This window comes from Canis lupus, chromosome 25 (genome assembly GCF_003254725.2).
Source record: "Canis lupus dingo isolate Sandy chromosome 25, ASM325472v2, whole genome shotgun sequence".
Lineage (NCBI taxonomy): Eukaryota > Metazoa > Chordata > Mammalia > Carnivora > Canidae > Canis > Canis lupus.
Window position 1 is genome coordinate 35,701,857 of NC_064267.1, and position 25,740 is coordinate 35,727,596.

At 36.6% G+C, this 25,740-nt stretch overlaps 1 long non-coding RNA gene across 3 annotated transcripts; it reads left to right on the plus strand.

Moving 5' to 3' along the window:
* Window positions 1-354: 354 nt before the first annotated feature.
* Window positions 355-24,953, plus strand: LOC112669784 (uncharacterized). Of its 3 annotated transcripts, XR_007405762.1 has the most exons (4): window positions 355-634; window positions 9,557-9,670; window positions 24,224-24,320; window positions 24,711-24,953. It is a non-coding gene; the product is annotated as an uncharacterized LOC112669784 (long non-coding RNA). The 3 variants fall into 3 exon arrangements; XR_007405763.1 differs by lacking the exon at window positions 24,224-24,320; XR_007405764.1 differs by lacking the exons at window positions 24,224-24,320; window positions 24,711-24,953 and adding an exon at window positions 22,971-24,216.
* The last annotated feature ends 787 nt before the right edge of the window (window positions 24,954-25,740 follow it).

Consider the following 25,740-nt stretch of genomic DNA (forward strand, 5'->3'; position numbering starts at 1 on the left):
ACTTGAGTTGGACATTGATGATGCCAGCAAGAGGTCTCCAGGAAGACAACTGAGAAAGGCAGAGGAAACACCTAACCAAAGTCTTGAAAGTTCAACACATGGCTGAGAAGCTCTAATGTGGAGTTTGAGGCAAAGGGCTTCTCTTTCCAGGAGCTACAGTGGATTGAAAAGTTGGACCTGGATTTAACAGTAAAATCATCATTTGTTCATTGGTACCATGGTTGAGGGAATGCCAGGCAAGGTGTTAACTCTCTCAGTGTGTTTATACTTTGAATCTTCTCTCTTGTGTCATAATGGAAACTTCTGTTCTTGGATTTCCAGGCATCCTCAAGGAGGTATGGGTGTAAGAGGACACTGGGGGAGGGGTGATTGTGGCTTTCTGCTGCCCTCAGCAGGCGGCTGCCAGTCCCCTTGAAGTGAAACCTGAGGCGGCAACTGTCCTGTGTGGTGTGAGTGTGTACGATGCTGGGATACGGAAGTATATGTAAAAGTCTAAGTTGCTCTGAGATATTCTTTTTCCTCTCCACTGTGTGTTCATGCCTGTACCCTACCAGTCTCCAATGAATGGGTGTTTGATGTTGACTGCCATTATGACCTGCATGATAAAGGCCTTTGTGCTCCACACTAAGAGCATGTAAGTATCTAGCACTAATAGCACCAGCTCTATTTGTGCGTTCAATGCTTTTGGAAGATTGTCCCATGTTCCCATTAGTCCTTGTTTGGGTGTTGGGCTTAGGGAAGGCTCTGAAAAGAGTTGGCGGCTTGAACTCCTGTATTACCTGCCTCCTCGGCTCATCTTTTGCCACTTATCTCAGATCCAGTCACCCACAGATCTCTCGTTGCTCAGTTCCTCTGCTCATGTGGTTTGATCTGATGGGAAGGGGGTCCTCTCTACCACTGGACAACTCCTACTCATCCTTTCAAGCTCATGTCAAATGTTTCTCCTCTGAGAAGACTTTCTTGGTACCCCCTCACCTAGTTTACATGATCTCCTTTTGTATTCCTCGACTCTGCTGTGCTTCCTTCTTAGCGTTGAAGGCAGCTGTTGCTTATAAGTGTATTCATTGCTTTACTTTTCTGTCTTTTCCCGCTAGACTGAGAGTTTCTTGAGAGCAGATATTGTGTTTTGTTCATCTCTGAATTCCCAGTGCCTAGCAGGTGATTAAGCTTTGAGTCATCACTCAACAGATATGTATGGAGTGCTTTCTCTGTAATAGGCACAGCTTCTCTCCTGTTAAATGGGGAGCATGTACAAGAGCTCTGAGGTTCAAAGAATCTTGATGCACTTGAAAGAAGCCAGGGTACCAGAGCATTGAGATCGAGGAGCAGGGTAGTATGAGAACAGGCTGGTGAGGAAGGTGGGAGCTGGGCTGTGCAGGGCCTGCTGGCCTCTAAGCCTAGGAGCAGATGCTGATGCTAAATTCATGGGGGGATCTGATGAACCAAGTGTGCAGAAGATTCAATAATGGTAGATGCTGCTTCTTCTGTGCGTTCTAGTATTTCAGGAGATTCTAATCACTCCCTTTTCAGAGAGAAAGAGGACAAATAGTAAAAGCTGATGGAAAGGCTACAAAAATGATCAAAAGGGATGTGGGAGCAATTAGGGTTCTTAAATCTGGAAAGATCAGGTTTGATAGAGGGTAAGATGAAAGGTTAGCTGATCATGAAAGAGAGAGTGTATGTTGAAATCCTGACATCTTAGACCTAAATCCCTCCTTCTCCTCCAGCCCCATAAAACTTGACAGGAGGGAATTTTAGGAGAACTAACGGGAATTCCGCTCTGCCCAGTGAGTAGTATAAATTTATGCAACTCTTTATCCTCAAGAGATATTGCACACACTGATCATATAAATAACATCAAGAAGGGTTTATAGGTTTCAAAGATTAAAGTTCCCTAATAAGCCGAGGAGTGGAGTTTAGGTACTTACAGACTCCATCCCTTGAACAAGCTTCTTGTTCTCTTGTCAGAGACTGGCTGCATCAAATCTTCCAGACTCAACAGTGGCCAATTTGCAGTTTCTATGGCCAGGTGGTTTCGCTGTTAGTTGAGTGTCCCACTCTGTGGGCATGGCAGGCATCCAGGGTCTGTGCTGGGCTGTGTGGGCCTGGCCCTGAGAGCAGGACTTGGTCATAAGCCTTGAATTTAAGTTCTAGCCCTAATTGTTCTTATTGTGGTAAAATTCATATAACACATGAATTTTAACCATTACTAAAGTGTACAATTGAATGGCATTTAGTACATTCACAATGTTGTGCAACCATCATTACTATCTAGTTCTGGAATATTTTTATCACCCCAAAAGGAAGGCTTACATGTTTTAAGCATTCCCTCACCATGTTCCCCTTCCCCTGGACCCTGGCAATCACTAAGCTGCTTTCTGTCTCTATGGAATTTCTAGGATTAGTTTTACTTCCTAAGCCTACCTGGCTGACCAGGTGTTGCCTTCCTTTCTAAACCTACCTTGTTCCATAGGTACCCTGAAAGAAGCCAGGGTACCAGAGCATTGAGATGAGTAGTATGAATTGTTATAATCCAACCACCTCAGCTTTCTGGTTTCTTACAAATGTGATTTTGGGGCCTCATGACCTGTGTGTGTACGCTCACACTTTGGTTTTTGCCTGTGCTCTAGGTAAAACATCCTATCTGAGTCCATCCTAGGCTCTGAGACTCCATCCTGGAATCAGCCCTCTGGTCTGAGCCCCAGCTGTGCTGGCCTGGCCCTGAGTGTGGAGGGATTAGAGATGTGTGTGAAAGAGTCCTTGATGAACTGTAGAGTGCAGCTTACAGTGTAGGGTTGGGAATCTTTACCTGTTCCAGGAAGGCAGCTAGTTCCTCCATAGCACCTCTGTGGGACTGCCTGCCTTTGGAACACAAACATGGCCAGAGGCCACTCTCCAAGGAAGTAAAAAATACAGCAGCACCTGACAGCCAGGGAGAACTGAGAGGGGAGGGTTTTAGCAGAAGTTTCTCATTGTGGTGGCCCTGGCACACTATCTGTTGGCCTGTTGCTGAGCGGCCAGCAGGGTGGGAGTGGGCTGTCTGCTAGGCCCGAGGTCCTGATTCCTGTAGACTCCTACCACCTTCATGGGGCATAATGAGGACCAAAAGGAGTGTGTGAAAGAACCCTGGAATGGGGTACATTGGTGCACAAGCATTAAGGCAGGACATTTTCCCACTGATCATAACTATAAGTCTCTAGCTCTTGGCTAGCCATCTCCAGCCAGCATGGGTGATGGGCATATGGGGATGGACGGTGGCCTCAGAGCCTTTTATTCACTCATTTATTTGTTCACTCACGGTTTTGATCTGTACTATTTAAAATGGTAGCCACTAGTCACATGTGGTTATTGAACACTTGAAATGTGTTAGTCCAAATTGAGATGTGCCGTAAATGTGAAACACACACTAGATTTCAAAGGCTTAGTACAAAAAATGTAAACAACTCATTAATAATTTTAAAAACTATTGGTTACATAGGAAATGATAGCATTTTGGAGATATTGGGTTAAATAAAATAGATTATGAAAATTAATTTCATAGATTTCTTTTTATTTTTTGTATTGGGACTAGTAGAAATTTTATAATTTCCTATGTGATTTACATTATATTTCTGTTGTATAAGGCTGATTTAATCATATCTGTTCCTTTGGAAGAAAGGGGACATGAGGCTGACAGGTCTTGGTTAAAAAGCAAGCCCAGCTTGGGATTAACCCCTTTGAATAATATCACAGAGTGGGTAAGGCTGGTCTACATGCCCAGACCATGTCCCTAGACATGGTCTGGGCACCCCAAATTATGAATGGAGGGTTTCATTACAAGCCTCTCTTGAGGGGCTTAACACAATGTTTATGATTGATTAAGGCACTAAAGCTGTTCATTATTTATGTTTGCTGGTTTGTATTTCCGTGCGTCTCAATAGCGCGGGAATAGGAACTGAATAAATTACCCAGTGATGTGGGAATTCATGTAACCCACAACTCGAGTATGCTGTGTGTGTGAGTGTGTGTGCACATCTTAATGAGATGCAATTTTGTTTCAATTTGGGAAATCCCCAAAGGTTCCCTGCTTTGTTTTCTCTGACTCTAACCTAGCAGCTTTCCAGGCAACAGCAAATGGAGAGATGATATGAAAACATCTGGGCATAATGTTTCTAAAGGCTTTCTGGTATTTTCTTCCTTGGGGAGCTTTCTGCTAGAGTACATGCCCTCCTTACACTTTAGAACTATGGCTTTTGTTCTTTCCTTGTCTCTGGTCCGCTTTCCTCATGGTGGGTCGTTAGGACAGCACACAGTCAAACCAGAATATAAGCCCTTGGCATTGCACGAGGACATCTCAGAGCTCCAGCTGCAGGCACACAGGTAAGAACTTCCAGTTTCAGTGTTTGAAAGGCTGTAAGGCATAGCACAGAGATCTTGGCACTGCAAAGGATGATTCACGGACCCTTAGGCACTGATTCATTCACACATTCATTTAACAGCGTGTATGGGACACACACTCTGAGCTAGGTGCCGAGGAAACCGAAATGAATCAAGTTTGTTCCTTGCCCTCAAATCATTCCACTGGACGAGAAAACTGTAAAAACCAAATTGCAATTCAGTACTGGCACTTCTGGGAAGGAGGAACAGATGTACTTCCTCCTATTCGTCCTGTTAAGCACAATGAAAAATCCTGGATATTATACAAGAAAAAAACATAAGTAGACTTTGAAAGGTTGAGGAAAGAAGGCACCCTGTTTAAGGGCTCCCGGGACCTAAGAAAAGCCAGTAGTGAATTCCCTGGGTCTTCTTATTATCTGGTATATCCCACACTTGGAGGTGAAAAAAACTGCAGCCCAGGCAGGACAATAGGCACAGAGACACAAAGAAGCCCCCATAAAAGCCTCTCTTTAGTCAAAGGCCCAGGAAAGAAATCGTTAGACAATGACTTCAGAACTCCAGGCAAACAGCACGGAAGAGAGTGTAGCCCATCACCACCAGCAAAAGCTGAGTGGGGAGCCTAGACTCCCACTCTTGCCAAACTAGAATGAGGGTCACTGGCTCTCCTCGGGTGGTGTAGGCTGGACCTAGTGAACAGTGAGAGCTTTCATCACCACCCAGGGGTCACAATGTCACTCCCTCTTTGTGATGCCAGGAAAGACCACCTAGAGAGAATTAAAGAGGTGCTTCTATGCACTCTCCTAGCCAGGGTGGTTTCAGTGGAGGCTAAGTCAAGAGCCCAAACTCCCAGCCCTGCCCTGAATAACTGCAAGCCTTTCCACCCGAGTCTCTGGTGGGGAACCTGGACTTCTCCCTCCCCCTAGCAGTAAAGAGGCAGTGCCTCCCCTTCTCCTTCCAGAATAGTGTCAGAGGAAGGTAGAACAATACAATTTATCCGGTTTGAACAGCAGAGAAAGAATACATAGAAAAAGAATGAACAGTGTCAGGGATGGTGGGACTCTGACAAGAGCTGTAACATTTGTTTACTGAAATCCCAGAAGATTAGAAGAAAGTATATGGGGCTTAAAAGTTTTCGAGGAGATCAAGTCTGAAAACTTCCTAAATTTGGTAAAATTTGAATCCTGGAGATTGAAGATGTTGGGTGAACCCCACGTGACAAAAGCCAGGCTCAAAAAGATTATATACTGTATAATTTCATTTTATAACATTATGGAAATGACAAAATCATAGAAATGGAGGACAGATTAGTGGTTGCCAGGGCCTAAGGGAGGTGGTGGGAAGTGGATGTGTCCAAACAAGGGCAACATGAGAGATCTTGTGATAGAAATGTTCTATATCTTGATTGAATCAACATTCTGGTTGTGATGTTGTGATGTTAGCGCTGAAGGAGAGCATACTCATGGAACAGGTGCATACAACTGTATGTGAATTTACAATTCTCTCAAAATAAAAAGATTAGTTAAAGGAAATAAGTATAATTCAATTTGATAAGTGCTCTCATAGCATGATTTATAAAATTCTTTGGGAGCTCTGAGGATGGGTAGATTATTTCTTCATGGAGGAATCAATGAAGGTGTCACTGAGCTATCAACATCCCAGTGGGGTCTGATAGATAGAACTTCCACCTGTCATCTTTCATATTTTTCATTTTTGGGCTGAATTCCTTTGTGCTGATTCCACTGTTTATTTATTGTTGGTTCATTAAAGGTCAGGCATTGTGATAAAGGGTTTATGTGCATAATCTAAACAAACTTTGTACAATAATTCTGGCAGACAGGTACTATTATTTACAGATAAGGAAACTTCTTAGAGAGGTTCAGACACTTTATCAAGGTGACTCAAATGTCAAATGGTAAAGTCGAGTTTCAAACTCTAGTCTGTCTCAAACCACTATTTATATGGCCACTGAGAGCTCTCATTTGTCATTTGTTATTTAAAACTTTTTTTCCTCTCTGTTCTTTTCCTTTGCTCTTCTTCTGCTTCTTCCCTTTGAGATAATAAAGTATTTTTAAAATGTTTTACTTTATATTCTGTTTGCTTTATAGCCTACACATTTTTATATTTTTGTATTTCTAAAAAAGTCTGTTGTCTAGGAATTATAATATGCATCCTTAAGTTAATCACAGTCTAACTGAAATTGATACTATACTATACTTTGTTTAATGTAAGGATCTTATAAAAAGTGTAATTCCATTTACCTTTAGTGTTCTTTGTTCTACTGCTGTTATATATTTAATTCTACATATTTTTATAACCCTCACAATACATTATTACTTTATTCAATTTTCTTAAAAAGACACTAAAAATAATGAAGAAATTTACCCATAAAATCATGACTTCTAGTGCTCCTTATTCCTTCGCATAGATCTAAATTTCCAACTGGTGTCACTTGTCAGCCAAAATAGTCACCTTTCACATTTCTTGTGGTATGGGCCTCTTGGTGATGGATTCATTCTGCTTTCAATGATCTGAAAATGTCTTTATTTATCTTCTGTATTGAAGGACATTTTTTACTGGATATGGAATCTCTGTTAAAGTTTTTTTTTGCTTTTTATACCTTTCAGCACTTTAAAGATACTCTTATGTTTTCTGTTCTCCATTTTTTTCTGATAAGCAGTAAGCCACTATTCCTATTACTGTTGACCTGTTTGCAAAAGACCTGTGTCTTTTTTTCTGGCTGCTTTACAGATTTTTTTTTACGTCTTTGTTGGTTTGTTGGTCTGTTTTTAACAATTAAATTATGATATACCTCAGTGAGATTGTCTTTGTATTTGTTCTGTATGGGTTTTGCTGAAAGTTTTAGTACTTTGTGCTAAAGTTTTCTCAGATTTAGAAAAATTTTGCCTGATATTTTATAACTTTTTTCTGACAAAAATTTTAAGTAAAACATGTTGGATTTTTTCCTTTTCTTCAGGTTCCAGCAAGACTCAACATGGCATTATTATTAATTATGCTTTTATTTAAATTTTTGACATTTTATACATTATGGATTTCTTCTGCATTAGTTTTGACTTGTTATAATACTGCATTATATTACTTTGATTACTGACTTTCTGGACAATTCATTAAATTTAACACCCAAAGCAAATGCCACTACTCATCTTATCTTAGCCCCTTCTCTTTCTCATAGTTACTTCAGAGCTATGTTGTCTGAGGGTCTATTTCTATTGACTATTTTACTTGTTATGTGTCACATTTTCCAATATTATTGCATATCCAATAATATTTTATTATTTATTGCATATTATGGATGATATATTCTAGAGACTCTGGAGTCTGTTTTCTTATACTGATGAGTGTTAAATTTGCTCTATAAATGAGTTAATCACTAGCAGACCACTTCAACTTGTGAAGATATAACTTTAGGTTCTCTCAGATGTCTCTATTTCAGTTTTTCCCTGTTTGGGGCTCAAATGTAGCCTCTAGTCCAAGGTATGACCCTTGTGGGGCTTAAATAGATTTCTGGGGTTTGCCAAAGATCTCTAAATTTAGTGTTTGAGCCATAAACTCTGTCTCCTCAGCATGAGGTAGCTCCGGGAATATCTTTGTTCAGGAATGAATGTTGTGTCCCTATCAGATTCCTAAATTGAAGCCCTAATACTTAAGGTAATGGCATTTAAAGGTGGGGCTGTTGGGAGGTAATTAAGTCATGAGAATGAAGCCTTCATGAATGGGGTTAGTGTCCTTATACAAAGAGGAAGAGACTAGAGCTTTTTCTCTGCCATATGAGAACACAGTGAGAAGGGGTCTACAAAGCAGGAAGAGTGCTCTCACCAGAAACCAAATCTACCTCCAGCTGCATGTACTATGTTATATAAGTTTCTGTTGTTTAAGCCACTCAGTGTATGGTATTTTTGTTTTAGTCTGAACTAGGACAATCTTCATATCTCTTCTAGCTTACCAGTTATAGATTTCTGATCACTCAATGCATGAGCAGTTCAGAAGTCAGCTAAGATTTTGAGGGCAGTTTTTATAAGCACTTTGTGGCTCTCTCTTTGGTGGCTCACTCTTTTCTGGGATTTTTCTTCTCAATTTCTAGCCATTTTGACAGCCTCACACTTCAATGTCGTTTCTTTCTTGAGTTCTATTTTTTTATGTGCCATGTGGACTGTGGTCTGTCTTCAAGAGAAAAGCTACTTAAATGCAATTATTACTGCTATGGGTTGAATGTGTCTCTCAAAATTCATATGTTAAAGACTTGCAGTATGTCAGAATGTGACCCTATTTAGATATAGGGTCTTTACAGAGATAATCAAGTTGAAATGCAGTCGTAAGGTGGTTCTTAGTCTAATATGACTCATGTCCCCCAAAAGGGGGAAATTTTGACACACACACACACACATACATAGGGAGAGCTCCTCATAAAGATGAAGCAGAGATTGGGGTGATGTATCCTTAAGTGAAGAAATGCCAAAGATTACCAGCAAACCACCATAAGCTAGGGGAGACTCATGGACCAGAATTTTTCTCATAGCTCTGGGAAATACCCAGTCCTGATCATACCTTGATATCGAACTTTCAGCCTTTAGAGCGCTGAGACTCTAGTTTCTTCCTGCTTTGTGTCACTCTCCAGTCCTTCAAATAGTTACATCTTTAAAAAATATTGTCCCAGGTTTATAATTGTCATTGGCACAGAGGTTAGTTCAATTTTAGCTATTCCACTGTTACCAAAACCTGGAAGTCCATGAGCTAATTTTCAATCTTCGTTGAGTCCATGTTTGTCAACTTGTAAGCCAATATTTTTTGCCCCTGAATCTAGTCCAAGGTCCTGGATCCCATCCTAGGGTCTGATATCCTGTTCTCTGATATTCTATAAGAAAAATTAGAGCAATATATAGGGGTCTTTAATAGAAAATATCAATGAGGGTGACAAAACATGAGAGACACCTAACTCTGGGAAGCAAACAAGGGGTAGTGGAAAGGGAGGTGGGCAGGGAGTTGGGGTGACTAAGTGACGGGCACTGAGGGGGGCACTTGGCGGGATGAGCACTGGGTGTTATGCTATATGTTGGCAAATTGAACTCTAATAAAAAATGTATATATAAAAAGTAGTCAAGTAGATTGGTTATGACTGATCTTAAAATCTCCGATGAAAAACTCATTTTTCTTTTTTTGAGAGTGTTGCATAGGACTTCAGTTGAGCCACTATTCAAGTACTTGTGCAGATGGAAAGCTGCTCTCTGTGGAAGTCTGATCCTACCTTTACGTGTTTCTGCAAACCACTCTCATGCAGGTGTGTGTAGATTCACATGTTTGTGTGCATGCATGTTGGTGTATTGGAGGGGAGCTAGAGGAATCCTTATTTGGTAACCACAAATCAGGCTCTTTTTGTTTAATAACACTTCAATTTTCTTTAAAATAAATGGCTCCCTTTTAGTCAACAATTGAACATATCTGTTTACTTGGAATGTTTACCTGTTAAATCCTCTGGAAGCAGCCTGCCAAAGACCTTGGAGAATTAGCCTACAGATCATTAACTGTAAATTCCCAATTTTCTAAATTAACTCTTTAGTGAGTTCTATTACTAGAGAGACACACTCTGTACTATATTACTTTAGCTTCCCATAGAAGTGTCTTTTCAGAGAACAGTGATCTAATATGATGTCTTCAGTTCCCATCCAGTGTTGGTAACAGACACAGTGATATGAAGAATACTCTGCAACTTTTGTATAACTCCGGTTGAAGATTCTGTTCATTATATTGTTCAATATCTTATACAAAGGCCTAGGAAAATGGCATATATTCTTTTTTAACCACAAGATATTTTCTTCAAATAAAACCTTATGTGGAAGCTTAATGCCTTAAAATAGGTCAATACGGTTGAAATGGAAGCTGGAAGCCCTACAGCTGGGTCTTCCTTCTCCCTCTGCTTTTCTTTCTCCACCTCCTTCTTACCCACTACCTCACATTTCTCTACATAGTCATTTGTTGAAGATATCCTCTGAACATAGTGTAAAAATCATTAATGCTAGTCTAAGATGGATATTATTATGGGAGTTTATGCTAAGACATAGTTTGTCTCACCTCAGAAACAGTTGTGTTTATTTTGATATTGCCCAGATTGGTAACTGTATTTCCCTTCTTCCCTTGAATGACAGGAAATTTCAATAAGTAAGATGCTCAAATTTAGCATTTATTCTTGTCCTAGAATAGATGCAACAGTTTGTCCCAATTTTTTCAACCAAAGGTGTAGAGGGTTGAATTTATTAAATCCCCAGTTCAAGATACATTATCATCCCAGAGTTGTATGTATATGAATTTGCAGGCATATATCTATTTACTTACTCTTATTATTTTTAAATTATGTTCTTATTCTTCATTTCCCCCATTTATATCCCCCACTGACAGCTCTATTACAATAGAAATAATGTGTAACTTTATCTTAGGGTATGTTCCCACAAAAGGTATTGTTTTATGTGTGTATTATATATAATATATGACAAAACATATGATATACATGGAAATTTATTTCATACATTTCACACCACCTACTCTGTTTTCAAGACCCATATGCATTGCTCTGTGCAAATATAATCTATTGCTTTCAACTACTACATAGTACTGTCTGGAGAATATCCATCACATATTTTATGTCTTTTTCTCAATGATAGACACTGAGGTTGCCTCCATCTCTTGGTCACCATAAATAACATTGCAACAAGTATCCTTATACTTATGCCCCTTTGTAGCTGCATAAGAATTACTTTGGGATATAGACATTGGAGTGGTATTTCTGGGTTATAGCATATGCATCTCTTTAATTTTATTCTTCAGAATGGCTGCACCCTGGGCAACCCCAGTGGCTCAGCAGTTTGCTGCCGCCTTCGGCCTGGGGTGTGATCCTGGAGTCCCAGGATTGAGTCCCACGTTAGGCTCCCTGCATGGAGTCTGCTTCTCCCTCTGCCCGTCTCTCCTCTCTCTCTTTCTCTCTCTCTCTCTGTGTCTCTCATGAATAAATAAATGAAATCTTTAAAAAAGAAAAAAAGAATGGCTGCACCCAACTGCATTCTCACCAGCAGTAATAAGGATACTTGCTTCTCCAAATCCTCAACAATTCTTGGCATTATTCATTTTATGCTTGCCAATCTGTATTTTCCATTGCTGTTTTAATTTGCATTTCTCTCATTCTTAATTATTTTGAGTAGATCTTCATATGCTTATTTTAGATTATTTTGGATTTCCTGTCTGTACACGGCCTGTTTGTATCTCTTGCCTTTTTTTCTGTTGAGGTTACTGTTGCTGTCTTTTCCTTATTGATTTTTAAGAGTTCCTTGTATATTCTAGATTTATTATTTAATTGAAATATAATGTGAGCCACATAATCTTCCACTAGTAAAAAAAAAAATCTTCCACTAGTCACATTAAGGGAATCAAAATAAACCAGTGAAATTATTTTTAATAATCTATTTTATTTAACCTAACATATCTAAAAAATTATTTCAACATGTAAACAAACAGTGTTTTTTTCATAATAAGGCTTCAAAGTCCAGTTTGTATTTCATACTTACAGTATCCCTCAATTTGGACTAGCCACATTTCAAGTGTTCATTAGCCATTTGTGGATAATGGCTACCATATAAGACAGTGAAGCTGTAGTTATAAACTATCTTTTCAGATTTACACATTGCAAATATTTTCTCCATTTTGATATCTATTAACCTTTTTTTGAGGAGATATCTTTTCTGGTCTAATATATGGTCATTTTTTATGAATCTTTTTATGTACTTGAAAATAGTTATTCTCTTGGGTGTGAGATTTTTCTTCATAAATATATTTTACATTTTTATATCATAATATTTTATGGGATTGTCCCATCAATTTTTGAGGGGAAGAGATGTAAAATCACTCACCACAATTGTGAATTTATCAATTTATTCTTGTAATTCTGTTTCCTTTACACATTCCAAGCTATTTTGTTTATGATCTTCTTGGAGATTGCTTATTTTCTAAATATCAAATGTTTCTCTTTGCCTCATTAAATGTTTGATACTTAAAAATACCACTACATTAGCTTCATTTATTATTTCTCGGTGTATCTTTTTTCCATGTCTTTATTTCAAAGCTTTTGTTATTGTTTCATTTTAAGTATATTTCTTTTCTTTCTTTAAAAAAAAGTCAAATAATTCTTTAATTGAAGATAACAAAACTGCTACTGCAAATCTTTCTCTTTTTCATGTAGGTAAAATTTCCCCCAGCTTTACTGAGATATAATTGACATATAACACTGTATTAGTTCAAAGGTGTACAACAGAGTACACACACACACACACACACACACACACATTGTGAAATGATTACCACAGTAAGTGGCAAGTTTAGTTAACATCTATCATCTTACATGGTTATAATTTATTTTTTTGTGATGAGAACTTTTAAGATCTGTTCTCTTAGCAAGTTTCAAATATATAATACAGTATTTGTAACTGTAGTCACCATGCTGTGCATTCTATCCCCAGGATTTACTCATCTTATAACTGAAATTTTGTATCTTTGACTACCTTCACCCATTGCCATTCTCAAGTCCTTGCTTCTGGAAAACACCAATCTATTTTCTGTATCAATGAATACAGTTTTTCTTTTTTAAGGTTCCACATATAAATAAGAGCATACAGCATTCGTCTTTTTCTGTCTGACTAGTTTCACTTGGATATTAGCTTTTTGGATGTCGTCTTTTACTACACAGACTTCCTTAGTTTTTATACTTAATTTGTTTTTTTTTTTTTGTTTTATGTAGTCCTAATTTATATACTAGGAAACATGTTTTTACTCAGAATATCTCTTTTTCTGTGTTTATCTCTCTCAGACACTCTGATATAAAATAGCTTTAGCAAAAAGTTCCTTAGAACGGGCTTCTAAAGTGCTTCTATCTCTTAAAGAATAAAATGGTATCAATCAGGATCTCTGCTTTTAGCAAGATAGAAAAACAGGGCTCTGACTTATGTGAAATAAATGAAAAAAAAAAAGAATACATGTGTATACCCCCATATGCACTTATGTATACATATGTATTACATATATACACACGCATCCATATGTATATATGTATATAAATTAAACCACAGCTTTCAAGTCTTTGGACTTCTGACAACAAAGGACAGTGAACCCTGAGAGATGGGAAACAAAAAGTGTAATCTCTACGATTTCCACAGCTTACTACCTAGAGAGATTTTAGGCAGCAGCATGAGGAGGGGGAAATGACATGGAACTCCAGTTTCTTGACTTGTGGATTTGGAGGTAGGTGTTGGGAATGCCTAGGAAGCTAGGCCAGGGAAACTTGCAGGAGGGGAGAGTAGTAATAGAGAGAAAGAGATAGATAGATCAGTAGATCAATAAGGTGCTCTGAATATCTACAATAGCTCACTCATGACCCTTCAGCACATGTGATGAGGAAACTATTGAAGAGGAGAGAGAATGGTCCAAAAGAGCAGAATGAGCAAATACCAAACTCAGACAGGGTCAAGTCTTGTTCCCACCAGAAACACGGAAAACATTACTCAATTCACTGAGCATTGAGTAGAGTAATTAAAAGGTCTTTGCTCCATTAATGGGAAAAAATTATACCTAGACCAAACATGGGCCTAGTCCTTTTTTTTTTTTTTTTTTTTGCCTAGTCCTTCTTAACAAAGTGTAAAGCAAGACCCAGGAGGTTACAACTATTTCTATTAATGTAACTGCATCTCTGTATCTTAGAGCAAAGAAATACAAAAATATGCAACATCCAATGATGTAAAATTGACAATGTCTAATGCCCAATAAAAAATTACTGGTCAGGAAAAGAAGCCACAATGATGAGAAAAATTAATCAATATAAACTGACTTAGAAAGGACACAGATGATAAATTGGGAGATAGAAGTGCTAACATACTATATTGTATGTATTTTATATATTCAAGAAGCTAGAAGAAAAAGTGAGAATTTTCATTAAAGACATGAAATATTTTTAAAAGATCAAAGTGAAACTTGTAGAGACAAAAATATAATGTTGGAAATAAGCAACAAACTAGATTAGACACTATAGAAAAAAGATTTATGAAAAGGTCATAATAGGAACTACTTAAATGAAACACACAGAAAAGACTGAAAAAATAAACAGAATACCAGTGAGCTGTGGGACAATTTTAAGCTGTCTAATATATGTGTAAGTGGAATCCACAAAGTAGAACAGAGGTGAGGGGGATGGAGATATAAAAATATTTGAAGATATAATAGCCCCAAATTTTACAAATTTGGTGAAAACTATAAACCCATAGTTTCAAGAAGCTCTGTGAAGCCCTGATGTAAGACACATAAAGAAAACTAGAGCAAGGCATATAAGCAAATTGGTTAAAACTAGTTGTAAAGTGACAATATTAAAAGTAGGCAAGAAAAAAAAAGACACATTATATACTGAGGAATAAAGATGATAGTAGACTTCTCATGGGAAATGATGTAAATCAGAAGATAGTGAAGCAATACTTTTACAGTACTCAGGGGGAAAACTGTTAATCTAGGATTCTATACCAAATAAAAATACCTTTCAAAAATGTAGGTAATGTAAGGAAATTTTCAGATATATATAAAACTGGAGGAATTCATTATTGGAAGACCTGCACTACGAGAAATGTTAAGGGAAACTTTAGGCAGAAGGAAACAGATGCCAATGAATATCCAGGTCTACACAATGAAATTAAGGATACTGGAAATTGTAACTATAAGGATAAATCTTGCCTTTTTTCATAATGTTTAAATATCTTTTAAGATAAGTAATTGTGTAGAGCAAAAATAATATGTTGGGTATTTTTTGGACTTATGTTAATATCAATATGTGACAAAAGTGGCACAAAGATAGGGAGGGGAGAAATATAATTATACTTTTGTATGTTGTTTTTACTTTTATTTAAATTCAATTTGCCAACATATAGTATAACACCCAGTGCTGCTATACGTTTTAATACCATACATTAACTGATATAATATTATTTGAGAAGAGTGATAAATTAAAAATGTATTATTTAATGTATTATTTTAAGCCTAAAACAGCCACCGAAAGGCCTTACTTATAGCTAATAAACCAGCAAGTGAGATAAGATAGAATTATAGAAGCTACTCAGTAAGACAGAAGGCAGGAAAGGGGGAACAAAGATTAGATAGAACAAACAGAAACAAAAAGCAAGATGTTGATTAAAAGCCAACCCTATCAATAATCACATATAATGTAAATGGTCTAAAGAGCCCAAGTAAAATGCAGAAATTGTCAGATTAGATAAAAGCAAAGTCCAACTCCGTATACTCTACATATAAAAAGCCAACATTAAATACAGAGACATGAATAGTAAAAGGATGAACTATACACCATGCTAAAATGAATGAAAAGAAATTTGGAGTGGTTCTATTAATATCAGACAAAGTAGGGTTGAGAGAAAATATAGTGATAAAAAGGTCATTTATATCATTCATAATGATAAAGGATTAGTCCATTAAGCAGACATTACAATTCTAAATCCTTATGCACCTAATAACAAAGCTTCAAGATATATAAAACAACAGTAAAAAAATAGATTAAGTCTACAATTCTACTTGGAGACTTCAACATCCTTTTATTAATAATTGATAGGACAAATAGAAAATCAGTAAAAATGTAGAAGACAAACAACATACTAAATTGACCTAGAATACTAACAAAAGTACAAGGCACATGTTTAGGAGGTTTTTATCAAGATAGGTCATTTCTGGACCACATAACAAATCTCAAGATATTTTTAAAAATTCAAATAGTACAATATATATTCTTTAACCACAGTGGAATTAAATTAGATACCAGTAACAGGGCAGTCTGGGTGGCTCAGCGGTTTAGAGCCGCCTTCAGCCCAGAGCATGATCCTGGAGACCTGAGATTGAGTCCCACATCAGGCTCCGTGCATGGAGCCTGCTTCTCCCTCTGCTTGTGTCTCTGCCTCTCTCTCTGTGTCTCTCATGAATAAATAAAATCGTAAAAAAAAAAGAAAAAAAAGAAGAAAGAAAGAAAGAAAAAAAACCAGTAACAGAAAGATCTTTGGAAAAATTCCCAAATACTTAGAAATTAAAATGACACACTTGCAAATAACATATGAGTAAAAAGAATAGTAAAAAATTAGAAAGTATTTTGAATGAAAATATAAACACAGCATGTCAAAATATGTAGAATGCTATCAAAACAAAGTTAAAATACTAAATGCTTTTTTAGAATAAAAGGAAGGTCTCAAATTAATGATCTCATATTTCACCATGAGATACTAGAAAAAGAGAAGCAAATTAAATGCAGAGTAATCATGAAAAAGAAAATAATAAAGATCAGAATGGAAATCAATAAACTAGAAAACAAAAAATAAGGAAAATCAATAACAACTTTTTAAGTTGTTTCTAATAAAACATCAATAAAATCAATAAACTAATCAGATTAGGAAATAGAGAAGGCATAAAAAATGAATATGAAGAATGAGAAAGGTGATATCACAAAAGATTTTGCACTTATTAAAAGGATAATAAGGGATTATTAGAATCAACTTTATGCCAGTAAACTCAACAGCTTAGTTAAAATGGTAAATTCCTAAAAAGAGAAATTACTAATACATATTCAAGAAGAAATAGATAACCTGAAAAATTTTTTATATATGAAATAAATATAAATTGTAATTGTAAACTTTCCATACAGAAAGATGAAGTGGCTTCACTGGTGAATTCCACCAAATATTTAAAGAAGAAATACTGTTTACACAAACTCTTTCAGATAATTAGAAGAGAGAGGGACTACTTTCTTATTCTTTCCATAGGGCTAACATTTATTTGATACCAAAGCCAGAGTAAAGTATTATATAGATCAATATCCTATACACATAGATGAAAAAGTTCTTAACCAAATTTTAGAAGCCAAGTCAAACAACTTATGGGGCCGCCTGAGTGGCTCACTGGTTAAGCGTCTGCCTTTGGCCCAGGGCGTGATCCTGGAGACCCGGGGGTGGGGGTGGGGGTGGTGGGGGGAGTGGGGGGGTGGGGGGGGAGTGGGGAGGGTGGGGGGGGAGTGGGGGGGTGGGGGGGGAGTGGGGGGGGTGGTGTTGAGTCCCACATCGGGCTCCCTGCGTGAAGCCTGCTTCTCCCTCTGCCTGTGTCTCTGCCTCTCTCTCTCTTTCTGTGTCTCTCATGAATAAATAAATAAAAATTTAAAAAAATTATGAAGAGTATATATATTATGCTCTTCATATTTAGATTATTCTAAACCATAATCTACTATGGTTAAGTTAATTCCAGGAACACAAGTTTGTTTCACTTTAAAACTTAATCAATATAAATCACAATATTAAGAAACTAAAAAAGGCAAAAGCATATGATCATCTCAACACAGGCAGAAAAAATATTTGATATAATTCAGTACTATTCCTAATAAAAACTCTACAAACTAGGAATAGGAGCAACTTATTCAACCTGATAAAGGGTATTTACAAAATTCAGACAGCTAATTCATACTTAGTGGTGAAATACTAAATCTTTTCCTCCTAAGATCAGGCACAAGGCAAGGATGCTAACTTTCAATAGTTCTATTCAACATTAGGGCCTAACCAGTGCAATAAGGCAAGAAAAAGCAATAAAAATAGCCATATTATGAAGAAAGATGTAAAACTATTTTTTTCTCAGATACCATATATGTCTATGTAGAAAATCATATAGATCTATACAGAAGCAACAATGCAATATAGCTTTTTCAGATCATATTTTCTCAAATTATTATTTATAACATTATTAATGGTTGCATACACAGTACTCAAATAGTTCCTTTGTTATGAACACTACAGTTAATTTTCATATTATTATTAATGCTACAGTAAATATCTCTATTAGTTTAATTTTATTCACATTTTTGTTATTTTCCATTGTGCAAATTCTGAATAGTTAAAGTTGAATTTCTGGGTAAAAGATGATAGACATTTTTAAACTGATATGCATTATCAGTTTTCCCCAAGGCAGGTTGCCCTAACTATTAAATAGTATTTTGTTATTTTAGTTCATACTCTATTGTCACCTGGGTATTATTTTTAATGATGGGATGTGGGTTTTTAAATTTTTCCCTGTTGACCAATTATCCAAGCACCTAATAATAATAATAATAATAATAATAATAATAATACTGATTCCCTATTGATTTGAAGCATTATGTAACTATATTGAGATATTGTATATTTTTAGACTTCTAGGTAAAATTTTCGTTTGTATCAGTACCTTTTCTAATGTTTTAGCTTTATCCTTTATGTTAATAATTTCCAATGCTAGTTTTTCTCCAATTATTATTTTTCGAAATCTTTTTTTACTATAAAAAAGCTCATCAATTCACCATTTATATAGTTTCTAGAATTATTTCTCCAAATAAAAATACTGACTGGGATTTTGTTAGAATGACATTAAAATTTGTAAATTAAGCTTGATGGAGAAGTGTGCATTTTGCTTTTTATAATGTTGAATCTTTTAATGGGAGACATGGTCTGTCCCCCTTCTTATCCAAGCTTTCTCTAGGTATATGTTTGATTTCCTCTTTAGCTCCATAATGATTTAGGATAGCATTTTCCAGTTGATTTGGTATATGTGTGCATCTGCACTGGCTTTCTAATCTTATAATAGTGTCTACCAGAGAATGAAGAGATTAGCTTTTGCTTCTGAGTAAATTTTTGAGTTTTTCTTTAGGGCCTGTTATATGGTCAACTTTCATAAATGTTCATGGACACTGGAAGAAAAGATATATTCTGTATAAACTGCCGGGTTTAATGAAAAAGTTAAATCAATTTTCTTAATCACATTATCTATATTCTTCTATATTCCTATTATCTCTATCAGGTCCCAAAAATATGTATTAAGAAATCTCATGCTTCTAATGTGTTTCTATCAACTTCTGGTATTTCTAATAGTTTTTTTTTCATGTAATTTGGTGCTACATTATTCAAAACATAGACATTTTATGTTACTTTATCTGCCTTGTGCATTTTGCCCTTTATCAATTAAATATGGACCTTTTTATCTTGTTTATTGAATATTGCTTTGAGTTCTACTTTAATATTAATCTTCTGGTCTCTGTTTTCTTTTTGTTCACATTAGTCTGGTATATCTTTGTTCATCTTTTTATTTTTAAACTATCTGTGTCATTTTAAATGTATGTCTTGTAGATAATTTATAATTGGACTCTTTAAAATTCATTCTGAATGTCTTTGAATTTCAGTAGGTGAGTTTATCCTATTGTTATTTATTACTATCACAGAAAAGTTTTCTTCTACTTCTTTCATCTTATTTTTAGGGCCATTTTTGTACTTTAGAAATATATATCCTTGTTTTATTTTTGGTAAATACATCAATGTTTCTTTTGTTTTCTTCTCTAAGTGATTACCTTTAGTTAAAAGGATATAATTACCCCCTGTCTTTATCAATGTCAACCAAATATCAATTGTCTAGTATTATCAAAATATCATCAATATTACCTAATACCTTCTAATATATTATTTACAAATTAGCATAATTTACTTCCCTCAATCATTCTCTTACTGAGAGTATGTGTTAATTTAATATGTAATATTTAGACTAGTAAATTACTGTGTATTTACTATCATTTTATGTTATATATATTTTCTTTTGATAATTATTTTTGACATTTCCCTTTTTTTGTTATTTCATTGATAGCAGGTGTTTTCATTTAAATCTTTGTCTTGGGATGTCTGGGTGGCTTAGTGGTTTAGCACCTGCCTTTGACCCAGGGCATGATCCTGGAGTCCTGGGATTGAGTCCCACATCGGGTTCCCTGCATGGAGCCTGCTTCTCCCTCTGCTTGTGTCTCTGTCTCTCTCTCTCTCTCTCTCTCTGTGTCTCTCATGAATAAATAAATAAAATCTTTAAAAAATTAATCTTTATCTTAATAATTTCAGTATTTACCAGTTTTTTTACAGAATACTTTCTTCAGTGTTGAGTTATTTTTATTCATTTATTCCTGTCAGCTGTTTTGTCTTTAATTCGTTTTTATTTCCTTCAAAAAGACTGTGAGTGGTATATTTTTTGCGTCCTTGTATATCCAAGAATATTTTCTATTGCTATTACACGTAAGCAACAACCAGCATAGAGTTTTCAGGCAGTAAGTCTTTTTTTCCTCAAAACTTTGTTGCTATTATTCCATTGCCTTTGGCATTTAAGTTTAAGATAGGTAAATTCTGAGAATAGCTTGCTATCTTTTTTTTAGGAAAGCTATTTTATTTTCCTTGACTATATTTTTTTATAAGATTCTTCATTTTATTCTTGATATTTGAAAGATGTAAGGTCTCTGTTAGTTTCTTTCTTTCTTTCTTTCTTCTTTCTTTTTTCATGGATGTGCAATTTTTCTAGCAACATTTTTGTTATTTTCCATTGTCAGAGATCAGTTGACTATATTTGTGTGGGTCTAATTTCAAACTCTATACTCTGCTCCATTGAGCTATTTGTCTATTCTTTCACACTGAATATCACACTGTCTTGATTACTGTACTTTTATATTAAGTCTTAAAGTCAAGTAGTGTAATATTCCTTAGAATCAATTTACTGATACAAAACAACTTGCTGGGATCTTGGTTGGAATTGTATTGACTCTATAGATCAAGCTGGGAGAAATTGACATCTTGACAATATTGAGTCTTCTTATCCATGAATATAAACTATCTCTCCATTTAGTTAGTTCTTCTTTGATTTATTTCTTTAAAGTTTTGTAGTTTCCCTCAGATATTGTGATGTGTTGCATTTTATTTCTGATGATTCTTAATCATGGTACCTTGTTTTCTTGTGGGTTTGGATGAAATTTTGTATTGTGAGTTCATATTTGGTTGAACCTAATGGATGGGAATACTAAGAACATCTGATGGGTTATTATAATCCAGAGGATTTGTGCTTACTTTTACTAGGAAGCAAGGAGCATTAGCGACCTATGACCTCTTCAGTGTCTTTGGAGGACCTCGGTTTAATAGGTCATCAGATTCATTTTCCTCAATTAGCATAGGGCTACAAGTTTAGTCTCTTGATTTTAATGATAAAGGAACTTAATTATAAAGCAATCCTGTCCTTATAGTCCTCAGTGCACCTTCTCTCAAGTTGTTCTTGCTTTCTCCATCTCCCTCTCTTGTAGATTTTCTTTTCTTGAGAACTCAAAATGCCTTAAAAGGTGATTTTTATAATCCACTCAGGTCTGGTCCATTATAACTCTGAAAGGTTGGTAATCATTTCTATATTTTATCCATTTCTGCTTTTCATTCAATTGTCTTTGAAATCTCAGCTTCTTTTCATTCTGTTTCATAAGAGGTAATGACTTGTTGCATTCTACTGAGAATACAGATTTCTGGACATTTTCTTCTGATGCCCGGAGGTGATCATTTTTCAGAGGTATGTTCTTCCACTGTGTCTTAGATGCTGTTCCATTTCTCTTGCTAAGTAATTATCTTACTTTGAATTATTTTCCTTTATTCATCTTCAAACAAATTAAAATTTGTATTATTCTTTTGTTAGATATTTCCAATAGCACTTTCCCTGTTCTTTGTCTATTTGAGGCAAAATCTCAAATCTTCACTTTCCCAGACCCAAAGTTATCAGCTAGGTTTGTGTATACAACCTCTAGTCTAACTGCCAAACTCTGGTAATAACCTAGAAGGCATCTTTTCCTTTTGCTATTTATTTGCCTTGTTCCCTGATAAGCTGAATGGATGGAATACATGAAAATGTAGATTTCCTAGCTTCTCTGAACTTGTAATGAGTGGTCCCTAAGAGTTCTTGCCAAAGAGATGTAGAAAAATGCAGGGTTTAAGTTGGTGGCCAGTAGGAGGGAGCAATTGATCAGGCAGTAGTTTTTTGGTCAAAACTCAAGATCAGCACCAAGGAATGGCTCCTCACATTGATGCTTGGTATAGACCTTGGTTTCTAAGTTTGAGTCAGAGACTAAATTAAAAAGTCTTTGTGAGCACTGGGTGTTATGCTATATGTTGGCATATTGAACTCCAATAAAAAAATATATACAAAAAACCCACAAAATAAATAAATAAATTAATTAATAAAAGTAAAAAGTCTTTGTTTTATGTGGTACAGAGTCCCAATATATCATATGGCAAAGATTGGCTAGGTATTTTTCCCTAATACACTTCCATCTACTTTCCTGTAAAGTTCTCTTAGTTTTATTGGTTGTAAGGTTTCTTTTTTTTTCAGTATCTTTGTTCATATTTTAAGAAGATATCAGAAGAGTTTACATTGGCTATCATGTTAACTGTAAGTTGAATAGATAGTTTTTAAATGGCACTAAATAAAAAATACTTGGTGATCCAACTTAATCGGTACTGTGAGATATTTCAATCCTTCTCTTTGCAAAGAGGTGCTTCAGTGGGATTTTCCAAGTTTGCTCTTCCTTAGTGAGGGCATAAAGGAAGCTTAGTAGTCAGGTTAGGTGGATGGGGAAAAAGAATTTCAAGTTTTTGAGGGAAATGTGGTAGACATCTCCAAAGTAGTCACATTGCTACTACTACTATTTTCTTCACTTTCAGAACTGTCTGGAGACAGCCATGAACCTCTGACTTGAAAATGGATCCTTCCTTCATTCATTAATTCATCCACCCATCAATTTATTGAGCTCTAGTCTGAAGGTTGACATTAATTAAGGGAATAAGAAAGAGCTCCTCATACTTCCCAAGGTCAATTGAGGGTAAAGGTATTTAAATACCCAATTACAATGCGATGCGACAAGCACCACAGCACACATGGGCATAAGAAAGACAACAGAATAATTGATTCAGCCTCACAGAGAAATTAATTTTGAGTTGATTCCTGAAGTTTGAATCATTCACCAAAGGAGGAAATAACATACACAATGGAAAAGAATTATTTGAAGCATGGTCTGTGAGGGAAATTGAAGTTACAGATGTGTTTGTATGTGTTGAATGGGCAGGGGGTGGTAGACAAAGGCCAGCTTATGAAGAACCTGGCATGTAAGGCTGGAAGATACTCTCTTCCCTGAGGACCCAGGCGGTCAGTGAAGGTGACTTAGTCTACTTGAGCTGTCACAAAAAATGCCATGGACTGGGGGTTTAAACAACATTTATTTTTCATAGTTTTGGGTGCTGGAAGTGTACAATCAGGGTGCCAGCATGGTTGAGTTCTTGGTGAGGTCCCTTTCCATGGATATATCTTTACATGGTCTTTCCTTGGTGTGGAGAAAGATAGGGGGTGGGGAGAGAAAGAGAGTGAGAGAGGGAGAGAGGTCTTGAGTAGTTCCCTCTTCTTATAAGGGTACTAATCCCATCATGGTAGTCCTACCCTCATGAACTTATCTAAACCTAATTACTTCCCAAAGGTCCCATCTCCAAGTACTATCACTTTGAGAGTTAGGGCTAAAATATGTGGATTTTGGAGGGTTATAAACAGTCTATAGCAGAAGGATTTTAGATAGAGAATGACAGGATCAGCTCTGCATTCTGATACACAATAGCAACTTAAAAACACAAATAGAAAACCACTTACAAGCAAAGCAAAACTGTTTTTAGAGTGATTTTAAAATTAAAAATACTTTTTCCCACATTATCTTGTTGGATTTGTTCTTTGAAGCCACTTGTGGTGGATTATTGGCCCCATTTTAAAGATAAGGAAACAGATCAGAAAGGTTACTGACTTGACCAAGGTGGCTCGGCTAGTAGGAGATGGAGTGAAAGACAAAACTTGGGAACCTGGAAGAACACAGCTGAAGTATTTTCCCAACACTTGGCTCTGGGGTTTACCTGGGGCTACTTATTTCTGTCTGCAGTGAGGCCTTAGGAAGCTGCTAATTTACTGGAGATGTAGTAAATGGCAGAGCTGGCAGGTGTAAATCCAGCCCAGTGCTCATCCGCTCTACCAGGATGGTAAGTACTCTAGATTTATGTCCCGTGTGAGTGATGAGTTCTAAAGGAATGGGCTCCTTACAAAATTGCACATAAACAAAATTAGCCTTGAAAATCTCTTAGGAAGGTGCCAAGTTGGAAACCTCAAGCCTTTCAAAAATGTTTTTCAGTGTTAAAACAGAACAGTGTGGATGAAATATTTGGATTCATATTTGAGGGTCTGCTGTTTGAAAATACTTGTTATCTTTTTGAAACAGCAAAATCCCACTTAGTGTGGTGAGATGCTCACACCAGGAGACGCATGAGGGTGGGTGAGAGCCCATCATCCGTTCACTCCAGGGCATGTGTCTACTGAGTGTTAGAATGTGTAGAACTCCTAAAATTGCTCTGTCTCTGCTTTCATTTTTATAGAACCTTAGTGGTCGATTTGGGCGAATTAAATGTGCTTATGATGTGATTTGACTATATGCACAGATGATGCAATGCATTAACCCCTGGACTTTTTCCCACTGCACCTGGAGTTGACCTCAGGATCCATCTCAACTCAGAACACAATCAAGGCAGCTGTAACCAAGTCAATGGGAATTGGCTTCCCTGAACTATGTTGATGTTATTTTTAAAGATATATTTGAAACATTTTGAACAATATCAATTGCTAAGAAAACTTTAATGGACTCTATTATTCTAATTACAGAAGGCAGAGTTGCCTAATCCCTATACCCCTAAATTGAGCCCCTGTGCTTGTGTGAAAGCTGGAGGAGGGTAGGAGCATGCCTGCAGAGGAGCAGAGTGAGAGATGGGCCAGTGTGGCAAAGGCCCAGCTTGCTGGAGGGAAGAGGCTTTGGTTTCCTTTCTCAAGGAGCAGGACTCAGGGAAAGGGGAAGGTGGTGGGGAGTGCACTGACTTTCAGCCCAGATCCCTGCTCTGTCCCTCTGCCAGTTGACTGCCACAGAATTGTCTGAGTGCCTCAGTCCCTCATCTGTAAGGTGGCTGAGAATTCCTCTCCTCCTATAGCTGTGAAGACTAAATGAGTGACAATGGCAGGTCAGAATGAGTCATCACCCTAGGGGATGGTCCCAGGGGACAATGCCTCACCTGATCCAAGGGCCTGCAGCTGAGGTGATTCCTACCGGAGACTTCATCCTCCCCTGCCCTTGGCTCCTGCATCCTTGCAGGGTCCTTCCTGCCGGATGCTTCTCCACACCAATCTGCCTTCAAATAAATCAATAAGTGGACAGATGAGCCAACTTGGGCATTAGAATATTTGCAAAGGGTGGCTCTCAAGACAATGGACGCATGAAATAATCTGTTTCGGCACTGGGTGAATTTGTTCCAACCAAAGGGCCATCACCAGTGTCAAAGACAGTTAGTGTCACACTGCCTCTGTATCTATTTCTTGTTAGCTTTTTAACGTTGAACAGTAAACACATTTCACTGTTTT